General features: G+C 38.3%; 1 long non-coding RNA gene across 2 annotated transcripts; it reads left to right on the top strand.

Annotated features, from left to right (window-relative positions):
* The first annotated feature begins 3381 nt into the window (after window positions 1–3381).
* LOC307023103 lies at window positions 3382–6255 on the top strand. Of its 2 annotated transcripts, none has more exons than XR_013803596.1 (3): window positions 3382–3542; window positions 4852–5120; window positions 6193–6255. It is a non-coding gene; the product is annotated as an uncharacterized lncRNA (long non-coding RNA). The 2 variants fall into 2 exon arrangements; XR_013803597.1 differs by lacking the exon at window positions 3382–3542 and adding an exon at window positions 4109–4303.
* The last annotated feature ends 1451 nt before the right edge of the window (window positions 6256–7706 follow it).

The raw sequence follows: 7706 nt of genomic DNA, 5'->3' as shown, positions 1-7706 counted from the left end.
ATTACGGCTACATACGTTACGTCGGTGTTAAAGTGTGAGTTATACGTTATCTTAATCGCTTTTGTTTTACACATGACAGTACTAACGCTGGCCGACATTTTAATATATGTTTGGGGGGGAGGGGCATAGTCCACGTCCATGTGCTTGTTAAGGCCCAGATACACCGGCCCGAAATCTGCAGTAAATGGGAGTCGGGCCGAACATGAGCATGGGCATGCCCTATTCGGAGTGGTGTGCGCCGTACAGTCGGGTCTTTTCTGCCGACCTGACGCCTTTTCTTGTTGAATCAGCGTCGGGAACACCACCGGAAGTCGGACAAAGGGATAACACTGATTGGCTGTTGGCTAGCAAATCAGTGCATGAGAAGCGTTAACGGAAGTGAGGGAGGTAAACAAATTATTTAAAATGGAAGATGGAACACACACGGACGGCTATTTCACCTCATCGGTTTATAGAGCTCCTGTTCGTTCATGTAATCAATGGACAAGAGTGAAAATGGAAAGAAAAACGCCATTTGTTGTTTGTTTATATCACGGAGTCTGTTCTTCTTCTCTGTCTTCCGGTTGTTCCGGTTGTTGCCTCTTTTGAATGATGAATACACACTACCGCCGCCGGCTGGTATGGAGAGTTATTGCCACTCACGCATGCACAGTTCATAGGTGCTCGGCTCAGATTTGCGGTGTGTTCCAGTGCGCGAAGTCGGCAAATACGCAGGAGAGTCCGGCGACGCAACAGTCGGTGTCGGCGTCGGCGACTTCTCAGGTGACTGGCCGGTGTATCTGGGCCTTTGTGCGTATGAAACAGGAAACACGTAAATGAACTCAGTCTGTCTAAAGTAGTTCAACCGTCACAATATGCATTTAAAAAAGCTAGTTTCACTACATAATTCACTTTTTCTGTTCTCTCCTGCAGCTCCGTACACATACACTGATCTACACCATCATAAAACCAACAGCACTTTTAAGAGCCAAACTCAACCTATCTCCCTATCTAGCTCTCTTATATCTATCATCTATTTCTTTATTCACCCTTCTATCTATGCTGTGTACTTCTCTACTTTCCTGTGTTTGTCAGTCTGTCTGTTTGTTTGTAATCCCGTGTTAATCATGCCAGGTGGGTCTACAAAAAAGACATGTCCCTTCTGTCAGAACATTTGATTTTGTGCACAGAAGATCTGTGGACATTGCCTTAAGGAGCAGCCAAAAAAGCCGCGCCTTGAGAAGAAGCTCAAGAGGTTTGATGAGAAGCGAGGGGGTTGGGTGTCAGGGCGGAAAAAGAACCACAACATTGCCTCCATCAAGGATGAAGCCATTGTCTTGGTATGTACACTTTTTACTGTATGTTAAGGCCCGGACACACCAAGCTGACACCAAAGAACTAACACAGACGGACCCTGACTGTTTGCCAATATATTGGGCCAGGATCAAGTTGAATGTTGTTTTTATATACATTTGTTTCTTAATGATGTTTGTATCTTATTAATAATAATTTATACACTTTGATATCAACTTCAAATATAGATATTATTGCAAAGGTATTATTTAATATTCTCTTTTCTTTCAATTTTAAAACTACTCTTATCTTAACTTTCACAGCCAAGGGACACTATTTTAATTTAACTACACATTTAAATAAACAGAGCACTTCCTTCACTTCCATGTTGTGTTTCATTCTTGCTTATGTACACACTTTTAGACCTTAAAGGTAGGGTATGTAAGTTTGACGAACCGGCTCGAGATCGCTAGAATTTGAAAATACACGACCGGAGAAAATCTGCCACATCCTTATAGAGCCCCTCCTCCAACACACACGAATGCGCACATGACCAATGAGGGCACGAGATAAGTTTGTGCACAGATGGAAGGCTGACAGGCAGGTAGGCCATCCAGTTACTTTAGCCGGGCCGGCTCAGATGATTGATCGTGCTTTTTAAAGTATTACGGCTTTCACAGATGACATTTTTTTAGGGGTGTACCGAATGGGAAATTCTTGGCCGAAACCGATACCGAAAATAGGAAACAGTTGGCCGAATGCCGAAAGGCCGAAAATGATTGATATATATATATATAATGTATACATTTTTTTACCAATGTTGTTCAGCTACCTGATTATGGAAAAAGACATGATTATGGCAAAACTTAACTTAAATAATAATCACTATTATGGGTCCATAAAACATTTATCCAGCACTTTTGAATGCATACTGTACATTAATTCCAAGTCAAGTGCATTTTCTTTTCTCTTTAGGATAACTATAACAAAGTGCATTCGGAACAAAGCCAAGGTGCTTTAAAACTGCATAAACATCTAGGCCAGTAGGCCTACAACAAAATAGTGCAAATAAAGACTGTAACAGCCAGGCCTTCAACAACAACAAATGCACCTATAAGTTTGGTAACCTAACGTGTTGTTGTGATGACGTAATCAAAACGCGGCGACAACAAGCACGGCACGCGACCATGCTCGCGGCTGGCTCACAGCCAACATGTCTGCCCCTTGGAGATATTTCAAAATATCAGAAAAAGAGGCGCGAATTGCGATTTGTAAAACGTGTTCAGCTGACATTTCTCGAGGGGGTGTAACTGCAAAGACTTTCACCACTTCGGGATTACTCCACCACTTGAAATCAAAACACCCGGACAAATATGCGGAGTATGATCAACGTAACCATGTTCTCTGACATTCGGTGATATTTTTTCGGTGCTAACATTTTTTAACCATTTTCGGCAGATAATTTTCGGTGGCCGAATATTCGGTGCATCCCTAAAAAATGTTATGGATTTTTTGTCAAAGCAATTAAGATATTCATTGCTATCGGGATGTTAAGAGCATCCCATGGAATATAACAAAAAGTGTATCTCGAGCCGGTTTTTCAAACTTACCTACCCCACCTTTAATAAGACTACAGAATTGTATGTTACTACTCTATATTACTCTTACGACTGCAGCCACAACATACGGGAACGTTTTACATCGTAGCACGCAATTTCAATTTCAACAGTGTCAAGCTATGCTTGGATTGTGTTACATTTTTAATTATGCAATAGTCATTGTAAGTGTTAACTGTTAATTGTTGAGTGGTCACACATTTGTATCTTATTGTACTTTAACTTTAAGATCATCAGGGTTTGAACTGGGACTCAGGATACTGATTTTTTTGTATTTTGTGTTTGTCTATAAAATATTTTCTGCTTCTACTGTGTAACCCTTCTTGGTAAATACATGATTCTGCAAAAGCTTAACTCAGCATCTAGGTTTATGAATGGCATACAACTAGATGCTGTCATCAGTAATGTTATAGTTGTAGTTATATAGTTGTTGTTGATGTTTCCTTTCCATTTCTTTAAACAGTAAATATATTATTTTGTCATTACAGCTTGAGAAACTCCATGCCATTGGCCTTAAACCAGTGCTTTTTCTTGGCAAGGAGACCAGGAAGAAGGACGTCAAATCTGAAATCCTAACCCCTCGCTGCACACTGACCGCCTATGCCCAGGATTACCTTGACAAGATAGGCACTTTTTATGAGTACCTTTGTGAAGGTGAGATGCTTGCACTATATCTTCACAGTTCACAGTATTGTGTACACAAAATGTTTGTATCAATGGAGAGCTTAACATTTCCTTATAACCAACACAGTTATATGGAATGAGTTTGGATCAACTCATTTAATAAAGTCAGTTAAGTTAACAACAATTTACAGTGACTGTTTTCAATCCATCCAAATCTTGTGGGACAACAACTTGATCCAGTATTTATCCTTTGATACAGCCAGAAAGCAGTCATTCGAGCCATTTATTTGGGTTTGGCAAACTATATTTTTGTGAGACAACTAACACACATCCTTTCTACCTGTTAACTGTCACTATTTTTAGCTGCAAAGTATGACAAAAGTTGAAAGTAATTGCAAAATATTTAGGGATATGGACAACGTTTGACTGTTTATTATTTTAGCAAACTACATACAATAAATACATTTTAAAACACTGAGTATGTAGCCTAATGAGACATGGCTTACTCTACAGAGGGGACTTATGGACATTTAGCTGTTATTTATCAGGAAAATAGTTAGGCAAGTTTACGTGAATTTAAAAAAACATTTTGGGGTATTGTGCTACCACTTGCGCATTCATTGTATACAAATTGAAAGTTGTAAAGTTGTTAATGTCAAGGTAGTTAGGTTTGATGACTGAAATGTATGTTTAGGCTTGAGCCATCCCTTAAGCAATTTCCTTTTAGCAAACCGTTCCTAAACGGTTTCCTTTATCAACGCCCAAAAGGGAGAAATATTTTGAGGTTAATGGTAAGAGCTCAATACATGAAGACGATCCCAGTTGACCACATATTCAGTTTGGCAGTTCTGTATTAAGGTCATGTTTCTCGGGTTGTAAACAAAAGCAGTTATCCAGTGCATCCAGAGGTCCCTTTACATTACATTTATGTTTTTATCCAAAGCGACTTGCTACTTCTTTGATTGCACTTATGCAAAACACGTTTGCGTCAGTCTCATAAATTCTGAACAAAATGTGTGGATGTAAATAATGTAAGGGAACATACATACACACGTCTATATGTTGTCTACCGACAAATTGACATGTCACATCACATGGAATGTAGACACAAATCGGAAGAATAATATCGCAAAAACAAAACCATAAATGATTGACTGGATAAATACCACTATTTCGCTGCTATTAACTTTGACTGCACACAGTCCTATGACATGACGAGTATATTTTTGACCCTGTCTGGAAACATACCTTAAGCACGCTGTATTTCTTATTTCTAGATATATGAGTTAACCTCTTTGTCTTAAGCAAGTCAAGACCAACATTTGTTTAACTTGCTCAGGTTGGACACAGGACTCCACTGGCCAGGGGGTTGCAGAAGATCCTGAGGAAGAGACAGTCACGCTGAACCTCACACCCTGTGACCCATCTGAACCAGAAAACAACTGGCAGGAGGCAGGGACCACAGAGAGCCAGGTGCCAGAGACAAGCACCGTGCAGGTGGAGGTGCTGAAGACCCCCCCGTGAAGCAGTGCACCATCATAGAGGTGGGGCAGGAGGAGCAGCCCCAGCGGGATGATGTGAGACAGGCTACCACCACGGAGGGGCCAGGTAATAAAATAGATAGATAGAATCGGAGGGATGAAACCCTCTTTAATGGTCACACATGCAGAGCACACAGCACACACAGTGACATTTGTTCTCTGAGATTTGCAGCTTTTATATTTATAAAAGTCAAGAGTGTTTTCCGATATTTTCCTAAAAAAGTATTGTAGGTAACTTGTTGACAAGTCATGCTTCTACAATATCTCAAAACACCTAATTGCACTTCTTGCATTTTTGGGAATAATGATTGTTCCAATAGGTAAATAATAATAACAACAATAGCTAATCTAAATTACAATTTCACTTACAACTTCATAAATATGAAAGGAAAATGGGATACTTGGGTATGTGTATATCCTTAGGTACTCGGATATAAATAAATATTAAACGTTTAGAAAAATACAGTCTTTCATTCCTGAACAGACATGTGGTTACTATATGGTTATACCTTTTTCACACAAAAATGCAAAGCAACAGCAGGCTTACTTTACATTTGATAAATCACAAAATAAAACTCCTATGTGATTTGGTTTACACACAGAAAGGGTCTTACATTGTAGCGTTGGGCACTAGGTCGATTACATCAAAAATGATTTGGCTCATGTCCATATATTGTATGAGAGGTTGATATCATTAATATTGTGGTCTACCTAAAGCAATCCCTGACCATAGGGGTAAACTTCGAAGCAACTCATGCAACAACGTCATGCAGCATATTTAAACTTTATACTCAAGAACTGCATTTAGATACGACACTGTCCCATAATGAACATACGGGGAATAAACTTAGGTATTTAAATCAAAGTTAAATTCATTTAACGTTACAGCACAACATGTTAATATTTATCAAACTATTCCTTACACATAAAGTATGGAGTCAATTATATAGGCAAGACAACAAAACACCTAGACTTCATAGATCAACCTCAATTAAATCGCAATAACAAAAAAAAAAAAAAATACCTAACACCTATTGCATCATGTGATGCTGCATTTGTGGGATGTATTTTGAAACTTGAGTTTAAGCTTAACTTGGTGTACTGTATGTATATAGTAATATTTCTTCTTCAACCCACAGCTGTCAGGACAGGGTCCGTGAGGGACACAGTACTTGGTCCTAGACGCAAAAAGAAAAAGTAAGGTATATTAACAGTATTAAGTATTTGGACTGATTATAAACATTTGCATGAGTCGAATTGATTGGTATTCTAATAAATCTATCGACATGTACTTTAGCAAAGTGCATGTAAACGCAGTGATTGATGCTTCTTCAGTGAGTTAACAATGCTATATTGTGACTAATAACTATAACTGATACATTATCCAAAAATCCAAAGGGCTTTAATTGTCTAATTAGACTAAAATACATACAGTCATAGTTGATAAGGTGGTGATGAGAATGCTAGGCAGTAAAGGAAGCGGCAGTGCAGTATTTTCTTTGGTCATCTCAGGCTCAGCAGTGGTATGGCCATTCAAACAAGCATCCCATGTTAGGACTGAGAGCAGCTTGGTTCCATTTCAATGATGTATACAGTAACTTTTGACCAGTGATAACAGTGTGGTCACTTTTCATCATGCAAGTCTGGTTGCTACTTAAGTGTTCATAGTTGTATTTATTTTATTTCTAATATGACTAATACTGTATGTGGAACCTGCTTTGATGTTCACAGATTGCTCCTACCACACTCGCCTAGAAACTTTCCCCATCAGGAGTGTAATAAAAGAAAGAATGAGAAAGTTTAGACGGGAATAAAAGTAATACATAGGGTGTGCTTTATGATTTACAAACTTCCAACACAATTGTTTGCTAAATAGCTAATATGCGTTTGGTCTTTCCGAAATTAGAGATTTGTTTTCTTCTCTTGATAGGGAAAAGCAGAAATGTTGGTGGAGTGGGAGCCCTGTCCAGTATGGTATATATCTTCCAGTTACTTGGCTTCATGTCATCTGATGTAGTCCCATGTTGGAGAATAAACACATGATATTTAACAAATGCAAAACATCCAAATCTACCACCAGTCCTCTTGTATATTTCACTGCTGTTATTCTGAAGCAGCTGAAGTAGTGTAGGAACAAATTATTGTTTAACTTCATTGTTGTTAATGTATGTGTTTTTGTTTGTTTTTATTGTTTGTTAGAACATTTGTTTTAATTTCTATGTTCACTTTTTCTAAATGGTAAATGAAACATTTACTTATATAAATTGAGTTATAAGATGTTTGCTTCACACATGGTTTATGCTTTTCGGAAAGACGAAACCAGTAACTGTAACTAACATTATTCCATTCTGTTTTCAGTGGCAAGGAGTGGGCTCATTCCTGGCAGCCGAAGAATTCTCCGGGATAATGCATACAAATAAAATCTGTTATTTGAACACCAGTTTTGTTTTTGCACGTTTGTTCTCTTGTTTATATGCTCCATTTGAGTCATATTTCATATGTTTCTATTAGAAATAAGATGAAAACCTCCACCAAAATGCATTTGACTTTTTAGGAAATTACAGTTGAAATACTACATGATTTCATTGTCAGTGATAGGAACACCATAACCTATTTTAAGCATATTCATGTGTGAAATCTGGTACTTTGCCAT

The sequence above is a fragment of the Notothenia rossii genome, assembly GCF_949606895.1.
Source record: "Notothenia rossii genome assembly, chromosome: 10".
NCBI lineage: Eukaryota > Metazoa > Chordata > Actinopteri > Perciformes > Nototheniidae > Notothenia > Notothenia rossii.
Note: the sequence above shows the minus strand (reverse complement) of the source record. Positions and strands in the feature narration are given on the sequence as shown.